The following is a 13401-nucleotide window of genomic DNA, read 5'->3' on the forward strand; positions in this document are numbered from 1 at the left end:
ATTTTGGATAATTCTGCTATGAACATTCGTGGATACAGATTTTTGTGTGGATATATGTTTTTGCCTAGGAGTAGAATAACTGAGTCCTATGGTCACCCTATGTCTAATCATTTGAGGAACTGCCAGGCTGTTTTCCAAGCTAGCTGCACAATTTTATATTCCAATCAATAATGTATGAGGATTCCAATTTCTCCACATACTCACAAACACTTTTTATTATCTCTCTTTCTGATTACAGGCATCCTATTTGGTGCAAAGTGATATCCCATTGTGCTTTTGATTTACATTTACCTAATAGCTGATGATATTGTGCATCCTTTTGTGTGTGTGTATGGGCCATTTGTATATCTTCTTTGGAGAAATGTGTATTCAGATCTATTGTCCATTTTTTAGTTGGGTTATTTGTCTTTTATTATTGAGTTGTAAAAGTTTTTTCTGTATTCTTTTACACACTCTTTTCCCAGTTCTGTGGATTGTCTCCTCACATTCTTGATGGTGTTCTTTGATACACAAAGCTTTTTTAAAAAATTTTGTTGAAGTCCAATTTATGTATATTTTCTTTTATAATGTGTGCTTTTGGTAGCATATCTAAGACACCATTGCCTACTTCAAGGTCATGAAGCTTTTACCCCTGTATCCTTTTAAGAGTTTTATAGTTTGTGTTTACATTTATTTTTTTTTTAATTTTTTTCTTAACATTCTTTTTTTTTCTATTTTTCATTTTGGCTGCGCAGCATGACATGCAGGATCTTAGTTCCTCGATGAGTGATCGAACCCACGTCCCCTCAGTGGAAGCGCAGAGTCTTAACCACTGGACCACCAGGGACGTCCCAGAGCTTACATTTAGATCTGTGATCCATTTTGAATTTACTTTTAAGTATGCTGTGATACACAGGGGTCCAATTTATTCTTCTGCCCATGGATATACAGTGTCCCAGCACCATTTGTTGAAAAGACTGGACTTTCCCCAACCTTGTCAAAAATCAATTGACCTTAAATGTGAAGATTTATTTCTGGATTATTGACTCTATTCCATCAATTATATCTCTATCCTTGTGCCTGTACCACATTGTCTTGATTACCATAATTTTATAGTAAGTTTGAGATCAGGAAATGTGGGTTCTCTTTGTTCTTTTAACATTAGTTAAAAGAACATTCTAGTTCTTTTAACATTGGTTTGGTTATTCTGGATCCATTGAATCTCCATATGTTATTGATTTCTAATTTGACCCCATTGTGGTCAGAGTACATATTTTGTATACTTTAAATCCTTTTAAATTTACTGAGGCTTGTTTTATGGTCCAGCATATGGGCTACCTTGTAGTATCGTCCATGTGCACTTAAGAAGAATGAATATTCTTAGAATCATTGGGTGAAATGTTCAGTAGATGTCTGTATCATATATATTTTTAATTTTCTACATATTATGATATTTGACATCCGAAAAAACCTTTCTGGCTGGGAAGAGACTGCCCCTCCTTGGGCTAGCCAATTCTTAGAAATAGCAATGGACACCAAAGGGAGCATGCCTTTGATAATGCAGACCAACCAATCCAAATTCATACCTCCTTGATCTGGCCTGTCCACCCTAGGAGGCAATATTCCTTAATTGCTATAGGTTTTTAATCTTTTTCCAGAACCCGTGTAAGTTTATGTTAGCAAAGTTTTGATTATATATTGATGACTCCACGGGGGAGCAAAGAATTAGAGCTTCCTAGTCTGCCATTTTGCTGATGTCATTCCTCACCACGTTTTGACCACCATAATCAAGATATAGAATATTTCCATCACACTAGAAAGTTTCCTCATTCCTCCTTCCCAGCCCAGGGAATAAATGTTCACGTTTATATCACTATAGCTTAATTTTGCCTGTTGTAAAATTTTATATAAAGGAAATCAAACAGTATGCATTCTTTCATGCCTCTTTCAATCAACCTAATATTTTTGAGATTTATGCATGTTGTTTTGTATATTAGTAATGTGTTCCTTGTTATTGCTGAGTAATATTTCATTGTATAAATATGAGTCCTTTTGTTTATCTAATCACCTGTTGATAGACATTTGGATTGTTTCCAGTTTTTTGTTATTACACATAAAGTTTTTATGAATATTTTTGTATAAGTCTTTTTGTGTATGTATATTTTAATTTCTCTTGGGTAAATGCCTAGAAGTAGAAGAGCTAGATCATAGGGAAGTTGTATGTTTACAAGAAAGTGCCAAACTGGTTTTGAATATGGTTGCACCGTTTTGCACTCCCAGCAGGTAGTTATGAGAATTCCAGTTCTTCTATATCCTCAACTACACTTGATATTGTCAGTCTTTTCAGTTTTAGATGATCAAGTGTCCATGGTGATACCACATAGTTGTAGTATTTTGTACTTTTTGGTGATTTATGATTTTTTAAAACATCTTTATTGGAGTATAATTGCTTTACAATGGTGTCTTAGTTTCTGCTGTATAACAAGGTGAATCTGCTATACATATACATATATCCCCATATCTCCTCCCTCTTGTGTCTCCCTCCCTCCCACCCTCCCTATCCCACCCCTCTAGGTGGTCACAAAGCACCGAGCTGATCTCCCCATGCTATGTGGCTGCTTCCCACTAGCTATCTATTTTACATTTGATATGTATATATCTCCATGCCACTCTCTCACGTCATCCCAGCTTACCCTTGCCCCTCTCCCTGTCCTCAAGTCCGTTCTCTACTTCTGAGTCTTTATTCCTGTCCTGCCCCTAGGTTCTTCAGAACCAATTTTTTTTATTTTTAGATTCCATATATTTGTGTTAGCACACGGTATTTGTTTTTCTGTTTCTGACTTACTTCACTCTGTATGACAGACTCCAGGTCCGTCTGCCTCACTACAAGTAACTCAATTTTGTTCCATTTTATGGTTCAGTTATAGTTTATTGTATATATGTGCCACATCTTCTTTATCCATTCAACTGTCGATGGACACTTAGATTGCTTCCATGTCCTGTCTATTGTAAACAGAGCTGCAGTGAACATTGTGGTACATGACTCTTTTTGAATTACAGTTTTCTCAGGGCATATGCCCAGTAGCGGGATTGCTGGGTTGTATGGTAGTTCCATTTTTAGTTTTTTAAGGAACCTCCATACTATTCTCCATAGTGGCTGTATCAACTTACATTCCAACCAACAGTGCAAGAGGGTTCCCTTTTCTCCACACACTCTCCAGCATTTATTGTTTGTAGATTTTTTGATGATAGCCATTCTGACTCGTGTGAGGTGATACCTCGTTGTACTTCTGATTTGCATTTCTCTAATGATTAGTGATGTTGAGCATCCTTTCATGTGTTTGTTGGCCACCTGTATATCTTCTTTGGAGAAATGTCTTTAGGTCTTCAGCGCATTTTTGGATTGGGTTGTGTGTTTTTTTGATATTGCGCTGCATTAGCTGCTTGTATATTTTGGAGATTAATCCTTTGTCAGTTGCTTCATTTGCAAATATTTTCTCCTATTCTGAGGGTTGTCTTTTGGTCTTGTTTATGGTTTCCTTTGCTGTGCAAAAGCTTTTAAGTTTCATTAGGTCCCATTTATTTATTTTTGTTTTTATTTCCATTTCTCTAGGAGGTGGGTCCAAGAGGATCTTGCTGTGATTTATGTCAGAGAGTGTTCTGCCTATGTTTTCCTCTAAGAGTTTTATTGTGTCTGACCTTACATTTAGGTCTTTAATCCATTTTGAGTTTATTTTTGTGTATGGTGCTAGGGAGTATTCTAATATCATTCTTTTCCATGCAGCTGTCCAGTTTTCCCAACACCACTTATTGAAGAGGCTGTCTTTTCTCCACTGTATATTCTTGTCTCCTTTATCAAAGATAAGGTGACCATAGGTGCATGGGTTTATCTCTGGGCTTTCTATCCTGTTCCATTGATCTATATTTCTGTTTTTGTGCCAGTACCATACTGCCTTGATTACTGTAGCTTTGTAGTATAGTCTGAAGTCAGGGAGCCTGATTGCTCCAGCTCCATTTTTCTTTCTCAAGATTGCTTTGACTATCCGAGGTCTTTTGTGTTTCCATACAAATTGTGAAATTTTTTGCCCTAGTTCTGTGAAAAATGCCTTTGGTAGTTTGATAGGGATTGCATTGAACCTGTAGATTGCTTTGGGTAGTATAGTCATATTCACAATGTTGATTCTTCCAATCCAAGGACATGGTATATCTCTCCATCTTTTTTGTATCATCTTTAATTTCTTTCATCGTGTCTTATAGTTTTCTGCATACAGGTCTTTTGTCTCCTTAGGTAGGTTTATTCCTAGGTATTTTACTCTTTTTGTTGCAATGGTAAATAGGAGTGTTTCCTTAATTTCTCTTTCAGATTTTCCATCATTAGTGTAGAGGAATACAAGAGATTTCTGTGCATTAATTTTGTATCCTGCAAATTTACCAAATTCATTGATTAACTCTAGTAGTTTCCTGGTAGCATCTTTAGGATTCTCTGGTGATTTATGATTTTGAACATGTTTTTCACATGCTTATTGATGATAGGTATATCTTTTGCTCATGTATTTTACCTCTTTTAAAATCATATTGTTGATATTATTATTGACTTCTGGATATGTGTTTTCAGATATACTTACTACAAATATTTCTTCTCATTCTGTGGTGTGCGTTTTTATTTTCATAACAGTCTTTTTTGAAGAGCAGATGTTTTCATTTCAATGAAGTTCAATTTATTTATTTTTTCTTTGTAATTGTTTCTTCTTGAGGAACTCTTTTGCCAGTTAGAAGTTTACAAAGATATTCTACTATGTATTCTCCTATAAGTTTTATAGCTTTTGCTTTTTTATTGTTTATGATCTCTAATTTTTATGAGGTAAGGATCAAGTTTTAGTGTTCCCATATGCATATTACATTGTTTAGCATCATGTATCCTGTCATTATTTAATTACCTTGGCATCTTTGTTGCAAATCAACTGACCATATATGTCTGGATTCTCCATATATTTCTTAAATGTATTTATCTAGACTTAAGCCAGGACTACATTGTCTTTATTGTAACTTTACAGTAAGCCTTGAAATCATAACATTTAAGTTTTTTGTTTTGTTTTGTTTTGTTTTTAGGTAATTCTTTTGACTTTTCCTGCTGAGTCTACCTCAAACCATATTTCAAGAGCAATTGACTATAAAGGCATTGATAATAACAAAGAAAAAGATAAAGCTAACTTATTTTAGCTGAAAAAGATGTCCATTATTTTGGGAGCTGGTCAAGTTCTTGGAAGACTTGCAAATATGTACTCAGGGGCAGCCATGACTCCTTCAACTTGTGTCTCTTCTTTGTTCTTCCTGGCTCTTTATCAATCTTTTACCTACCGCCAATTTGCAATTATCTCCAGTTAAGAAACCATGCATTTCTATATGTTACATTCCCCATTCCCACCTCTGAACTTAGAAATGACCCAAAGGGACTTCCCTGGCAGTCCAGTGGTTAAGACTCTGAGCTTCCACTGCAGGGGACATGGGTTCAATCTCTGGTCAGGAAACTGAGATCCTGCATGCCCCATGGCATGGACAAAAGAACCCAGAAATGACCCCAAAGTTTTTCTTGATCCTCTGCATATAGCCAGTGAGAAAATGTGACTCTTTAGAGATTGGAATATACACAGTACAATGAGAGAACAGTGCCAGAAAATTAAATTATATGTGCAAGTCTGTGGGTGTGTCTGCATGGATCACCACACTGGCTGTGTAGACTGTAAATGGCATCTGTGAGCATATTCTTGAAATGCTTTTCAAACATCCTCTAAATTTCAATAAAAGAAACTTAATGAACTCTAAACACGAATTTTACATATTTTTTTAAAATTCTGCTTCATTGTTTTATTTCTTTGAATTTTAGTGTTAAAAGGACCTTAAAAGACCAATATTCTCTTCCACTTTATGAATGAGGAAACCAAGCCACCAAGCAGTTGCCGCAGAACTTATTCATGTCAGAGCTAAGACTCAAAGCCTCAATGCTTTGCTAATTATTTTTTAATAACAGCAAAAAGTCTTTTCTTTACTCTTCTTACAAGACATGATATGTTTAATTTAAAAAATAAATGTAATTCTGAATTTTCTATTTCCAAGCCCCATTTTTTCTAGATATCTTTTTTCTTCAACATTTTTCTCTATCTCTTAACATAGTATTTTCAGCCTTTTAATTCTTCTGATTTCCCCCCCTGCATTTAAGTCTGTATTCCCTCTGTTCCTCTCTCTCTCTGTCTCATCAATTTCTATAATCCAGTTGTGTCTTTTTTCCTTCTTCAACACTTTCTTATGTCTCATTCCTATTTTCTCCTTATTTTATTTTATTTTCTCCTCATTTTAAATCTTATCTCCATAACATCTAGGTTTCCCCTAGAATCCCCTTTTATCTTGTCTCTATCTGTATTTTTCTTTCTTCAATTCTGTTTCTGTCAGACCATTTTTAACCATAACCCCCCCTCCACTTTTTGTTTTACTTTTTGGTTTTTAAAATATATTTTTAAACTGAGATATAATTGACATATGCCATTATATTACTTTCAGGTGTACAGTATAAGGATTCAATATTTGTATGTATTGTGGAATGATCACCAGAATAATTCTAGTTAACGTCCATTACTACATATACATAATTTTCTTGTGATATGAACTTTTAAGATTTACTCTCTTAGCAATGTTCAAATATTATAAACTATTATTTACTATAATCATCATGCTGTACAATACATCCCCATGATTATTTATTTTATAACTAGAAGCTATTGCCTTTTGTTCCCTGATAAACTGAGTTTAAAAATTTTTTTAATTAAAGTATAGTTGATTTACAATATTGTGTTAATTTGATGTGTACAGCCAAGTGATTCAATTATATGTATATGTTTTTCACATTCTTTTCATTATAGATTAGTACAAGATACTGAATAGAGTTCCCTGTGCTATACAGTAAATCCTGTTGTTTGTCTATTTTGTATATTGTGGGGTGTATCTGTTAATTCCATACTCAATTTATCCCTCCCCCAAATTCCACTTTTGTAACCATAAGTTCGTTTTCTATGTCTGTGAGTCTATTTTTGTTTTGTAAATAAGTATATTTATATCACTTTTTTAGATTCCACATATAAGTGATATCACATGATATTTGTCTTTCTCTGCATGACTTACCTCACTTAGTATGATATTCTCTAGGTCCATCTATGTTGCTGCAAATAACAATATTTCATTATTTTTTCATGGCTGAGTAATATTCCATTGTATATTTATATACCACATCTTTTTTATCTATTCATCCATTGATGGACATTTAGGTTGTTTCCATGTCTTAGCTACTGTAAATAATGCTGTAATGCACATATGGGTACATATATCTTTTTGAGTTAGTGTTCTCATTTCCACCCAGAAGTGGAATTGCTGGAATATACAGTAGTTCTATTTTTAATTTGTTCATACTGCTTTCCATAATAGTTGTACTAGTTAACACTCTCACAACAGTGTACAAGCTTTCTTTTACTCCACATTCACAAATAACAACATGTTATTTCTTGTTTTTTTGATAATAGCCATCCTAACAGGTGTGAGTTGGTTTCTCATTGTGGTTTTGATTTCCATTTCCTGAATGATTAGTGATGTTGAGCATCTTTTCTTGTACCTGTTGGCTATCAGTATGTCTTCTTTGGAAAAAATGTTTATTCATATCCTCTGCCCGTTTTTAAAATCAGATTGATTTTGCTATTGATTTGAATGAGTTCTTTATATATTTGGATATTAACCCCTTATCAGGTATACAATTTGCAAATACTTTCTCCCATTTGGTAGGCTGCCCTTTTATTTTGTTGATGATTTCTTTGCTGTGCAGAAGCTTTTTAGTTTGATGTAGTCCTACTTATCTATTTTTGCTTTTGTTGTCTTTTGTTTTTCTTTTATGAAATTGTTTTTGTTACTGTAGATCCTTTACTTTTCCTTATAAATTCTTGAATTATCTTGTCAATTTCTACAAAAGACCATATTGGGATTTTTACTTGTATGATATTGAATATATTCATTAGCTTGGGAAAACTTACATCTTAATAATATCAAATCTTGGAATCCATGAGCATGATATATCTGTATTCATTTAGTTTTTTTTTTTTTTTCTGTCTGTGTAGTAAGTGTGGCAATTTTAAACATTTAAACATATATTTCTAGGAATTTTATGTTCTGAAGCTATTGTAAATGGTATTTAAAATGTTCATTTTCCAATTGTTTCTCACGATGTAGAAGCTAATAAATTTATTTATTTATTTATCTTTGTATATTACTCTGGTATCTTGTAATCTTGCTAAATTTTTTGGAGATTGCCTATGGTTTTCCATGTAAAGGTAACTGTACGTTTTGCTTTTAAATTTGCATACATTTTATTTCTACTGATTTTCTTATCTCATTGGCTAGGCTGTCTAGTAAAATGTGGAATATAAACGTTCAATACAGAACTAACATCTTTGCATTTCCAGTCTTTGGAGAAAAGATTTCAATATTTCACCATTAAGTAAAATTTTAGCTGTGATTTTTCACAGATGCCTTTATCACATTGAAAAACTTTCTTTCTATTCCTAGTATGTTAATATTTTATAAACTAGATGTTAAATTTTGTCAAATGCTTTTTCTACCCTTACTGAAATAATCAAAAAACTGTTATCCTTTGTTCTTTTAATGTGAGCAATTACATTGATTTTCAAATGTTGAAGCAACATTGCTTTGTGGGAATGAACCTCACTTAATAATGATGTAATATTTATTTTATGTTGTTGCATTTGGGCTGCAATATTTTTTAAATTGTTTTTTGCAGTTATATTTATGACCAGTATTGTTCTGTAATTTTATTTCCTTGTAAAGTTCTTTTCAGATTTTGCTATCAGGGTACTCTTTTCTTATATTGATAGAATGAATTGTGAAGTGTTCCATTTTCTGTTTTCTTGTTTGCTTGTTTTGGCTGTGCCACACGGCATATGGGATCTTAGTTTCCCAACCAGGGATGGAACTGCGCCCCCTGCAGTGGAAGTGTAGAGTCTTGACCACTGGGCTGCCAGGGAAGTCCCAGAGTGTTCCATTTTCTATATTCTAAGGGAATTTGTATAAGATTAGTATAATTTCTCTCCTAAATAGGAATTAACTTTCTTTAGTAGACATGAAGCTACTAAGATTTCCTGTTTTACCTTGTGTTCATTTTGGTAAATGTGATTATCCAGTTTTCTCAACACCATTTGTCAAAGCAAATTTCATTTGTTTTCTGATTATTGTGCTAATAAATCTTTATATTATTCTAGAAACAAACTTTACAGGTATGTGTTTGCAAATGTTTTCTTCCAGTATATGATTTTTCATTTACTTAACCATGTCTTTCTAAGAGTACAAGTTTTTTTTGTTTGGTTTGGTGATTTTTTTGCCTGCATTTTGTCTTCATTGCTGAGCACAGGCTTTCTATAGTTGCAGCAAAAGGGGGCTACTCTTTGTTGCTATGTGCGGACTTCTCATTGCAGTGTCTTCTCTTGTTGCAGAGCATGGGCTCTAGGCACATGAGCTTCAGTAGTTGTGCCTTGTGGGCTGTAGAGCACAGGCTCAGTAATTGTGGCGTATGGGCCTAGTTTCTCTGCAGCATGTGGGATCTTCCCAGACCATGGATCAAACCAGTGTCCCCTGTATTGGCAGGTGGACTCTTAACCACTGTGCCACCAGGGAAGCCCCAGAGTACAAGTTTTTAAATTTAGTAAAGCCCATTTATGTTTTCTTTTTAAGTTTTATTGATCATTCTTTTCAGTGTTTTTCAGTAGTTTTCACAGGTCTGAATTTTCAACTGTTAGTATTTCTCTTTACTCTGAATAACTGCTTTTTGCAATGTTTTGTAGTGTATTTCTGCTGGCAACAAATTGTCTCTGTTCTTGTTTATCTTAAAAGATTTTTATTTTGCCTTTATTTTATTTTATTTTACTTTTTTTTTGTGGTACGTGGGCCTCTCACTGTTGTGGCCTCTCCCATTGCAGAGCACAGGCTCCGGACGCACAGGCTCAGGGGCCATGGCTCATGGGCCTACCTGCTCTGTGGTATGTGGGATCATCCCGGACCGGGGCATGAACCCGTGTCCCCTGCATTGGCAGGCGGACTCTCAACCACTGCGCCACCAGGGAAGCCCTACCTTTATTTTAAAGGATATTTTTGTTGGATTCTAAGTTGATGATTTCCTTCCAAAATTTTCAAGATATTATTCCTCTTCCCCTCTCTTCACCTCCACTCTTTCTGATGAGAAACAAGCTGTCATTATTACACTGTTCTTGTGCATGTAACATATCTTTTTTCTTTATCGTTAGTTTTCAGCAGTTTGAATATGATGTTCCAAGGTACAATTTCTTTGTTAGTATTTATTCTTATTGGGGTTTGTTGGAATTTCTGCATATGTGAGTTGCTCTATTAATCAAATTTAGAAAAATTTTGATTAATATTCAAGTACTTTTTTCTGTTTGTTTTCACTCATGTTTCCTCTTTGACTCTATTTATACTTACTTTAGACTACTTGATACTATCCCCTGAGATATTTCAAATATTTTATTTATCTTTTTATTTTTTGGCTGCATGGCATGTGGGATCTTAGTTCCCTGACCAGGGAATGAACCCTCGCTCCCTGTATTGGAAGCATGGAGCCTTAACCACTGGACCACCAAGGAAGTCCTCAAATATTTTAAATCACTTTTCTCCCTGTGCTTGATTTTGGATGATCTTGACTAATTCGTTTTCAAGTTCACTTATCCTTTCTTCTTTATATAAGATCCTTTATTAATCTCATCTAATCAGTTCTTTTATATGAGACTGGACTTTTCAGATCTAAAATTTTCATTTAGTTCTTCATTACAGTTATCCTGTCTCCCTGATACTCCTTATTCTTTTCTCATATATCCATCTTTCTCCATAGATTTTTAAACATGTTTTTCATAGTTGCTTGAAAGTCTTCATCTGCTTATCCCAACATCTGGATTTCTGTGGGTCCGTTTTTACATAGCTCTTTTATGCCTACCAGCTATCATCTCTGGGCTGTCTGGAATCTTGGCTCATGCATGTGCAATTCAGAAGTCAGCAAAGGATTCTGAAAGAGATTTATATATTTTATTGATCACATTTCATAAAAAAATTTTCTGTGAAATACATATATTTTTTGAAATTAAGTTTTTCTTAACTTCTAGTGAAAATAAAACTCCACAGGATAAAATTTTATTTTGAATTGAGGTATAATTATAATTACAGAGTTAAGCAAATATATTACAAATGTTAATAAACAGCAAAATATAAAAATAAAATTTCATTGGAAAAGCAGTTTCTAGTGCATGGATTGGTGTTTTAAAATTTAATCTACATATGTATGAGTTAGTTATTGCTAGAGTGATTCAGAGTTCACCTTCAATTTTACTTTTGTTTTTATTTTATATGTGTAAGCATTGGGAATCCTTTTTCATGTAAATAAATTGGTAGAAATGGAGAAAAATTTGTAATAATAATGTTATTCTGTTCTTAGAATTATTCTGTAGTTACATGCAAACATTATATACTGATCTACCATTAGAAATAATTTTTAAGAAACATTTGCTTACAACTGAATTTTGTCCTCCTACATTTTTTTTTTTTTTAAAAAACAGAGAACTGGAATGATATTTTATGCAGAGTAGAGTCATTTGTTTTCTCAACAACAGATACCAATATTTTGAGTTGTCCCATTGTTCAGTGTTCCTCTTCCTCCCTCCCCTGCAAGATTTTATGTCCCAGGGAAGAGTTCTCAATAAATGGTACCTTTTATTAGCAATATCCCTTGGTCCCAGATACCCCTCAAGGCACTGACTAAACCCCTAGTGTGACAATTTCCTTTTGTTATCTTCAGCAGGCTAAATATTAATTCACAGTTTCTATTGGACAGTAGACTACAGACTTAGATAACTGTTACTTCTTCATGTAACATTCCTTCACATTTATAGCCCTCAATAAAACTCTTCAAGCATGGCAAACTATTTAATATGACATTAGGGTAGACTACATACTATTCTATACCATATCATTTCTGTGTATTAATCATGTGGCAAAAATCAGATTTTACCCTTTCTGAAGACAACAATTCTGATTTATAATTCTATTTACTTCACATCTACCTCACAGATTAACATTTAAATAGATTTTCAATAATGTGTGGGAGAAGAAATATTTCGTCCTCTCTTCTAGGATCTTCTGGCTGGTCTAAGAACTAAATTGATATGAGAGAGAGTAACAGGAAAAAATAAAATTTAATCATGTACATACGAAGTCTCTATAACTATATGAGGCTTGATATAGACAAAGGACTGTTAAAAGTATTCAGACACGTGTTAAAGAATGGTAAGATATACTTTATTCAGAGGGACTGTCATGATAGTGTGAATGAAAAATGTTGTTTGCCATATCAGTAAACAAAGGATGTTGCAACCATCAAGCCACTGCAGCCACCCTTGACAGTGAGCCCTGAGGGCACTAAGGATGGAGACAAAGGGCCTGTCCACTGCCAATCCCTCAGCTACTACAGCCACCCCCAACAGTGCACCCTGAGGGGACTAAGAATGGGAAAAAAACAGGATACTGGTCCTAGATAGCTAAACTGTATATCAAAGGAATGATTTCAATAAGCCCAGGCTCTTGCATCTTCCCATACATAGAAAAGTGCTAAATTTCTTAAGATATCTTGTTTTCTTTAATTAACAGTGATCTTTTGATGTTCTGACTACCTGGTCTTTGTTGCAAAAACCCCTATATATCCTGGCTCCTCCCTTACTTCTTTGGAACAGTCCCTCAGAGCTATCTGAGAAGCTGCCTCTGGGCTTAAGGTCCTCAGAAAGTCCACTGAATAAAACATAGCTCTCTACTTTTAGGTTGTGCACTTTTTTAAAAGTTGACAATGGATATATGGACTACTGTTATGGAGTTTTGCATTAGGGGACAGAGATTGGGTTCAACTCAGAATATGACAAGGAACAGTGGGAATTTATAGCCAAGAAGCAGAGTGCAAGTCAGTGGATGGAAAATTACTAAGAGGAAATATAAACTGACCTAATGAGATCTTTGCTGAACGTAAGTCAGGGTAATCAAACATTACCTGAAGGATGGTAAGAGTGAAGAACCTGATTATATATTGAGGGTGATCAGTTATTGAGGGTGATCAGATATTGAGGGTGGGGGATCCTGGATGAACTGACTTAACAGTGTTCTTGCTAAAATTGTGCTGTAGAGAACATGACCAATTGATAGGGACAGAGTAGAATAATCAGATAGCTCAGAAATCCCATTAGAGAATTGTAGATAGAGAGGGAACTTTAGGGGGTTTTGGGAGACCACAGTAAGTTAATAATCACTTAAGAAAGTAGGTTTGCTTAA

This window comes from Phocoena phocoena, chromosome 6, assembly GCF_963924675.1.
Source record: "Phocoena phocoena chromosome 6, mPhoPho1.1, whole genome shotgun sequence".
Taxonomy (NCBI): domain Eukaryota; kingdom Metazoa; phylum Chordata; class Mammalia; order Artiodactyla; family Phocoenidae; genus Phocoena; species Phocoena phocoena.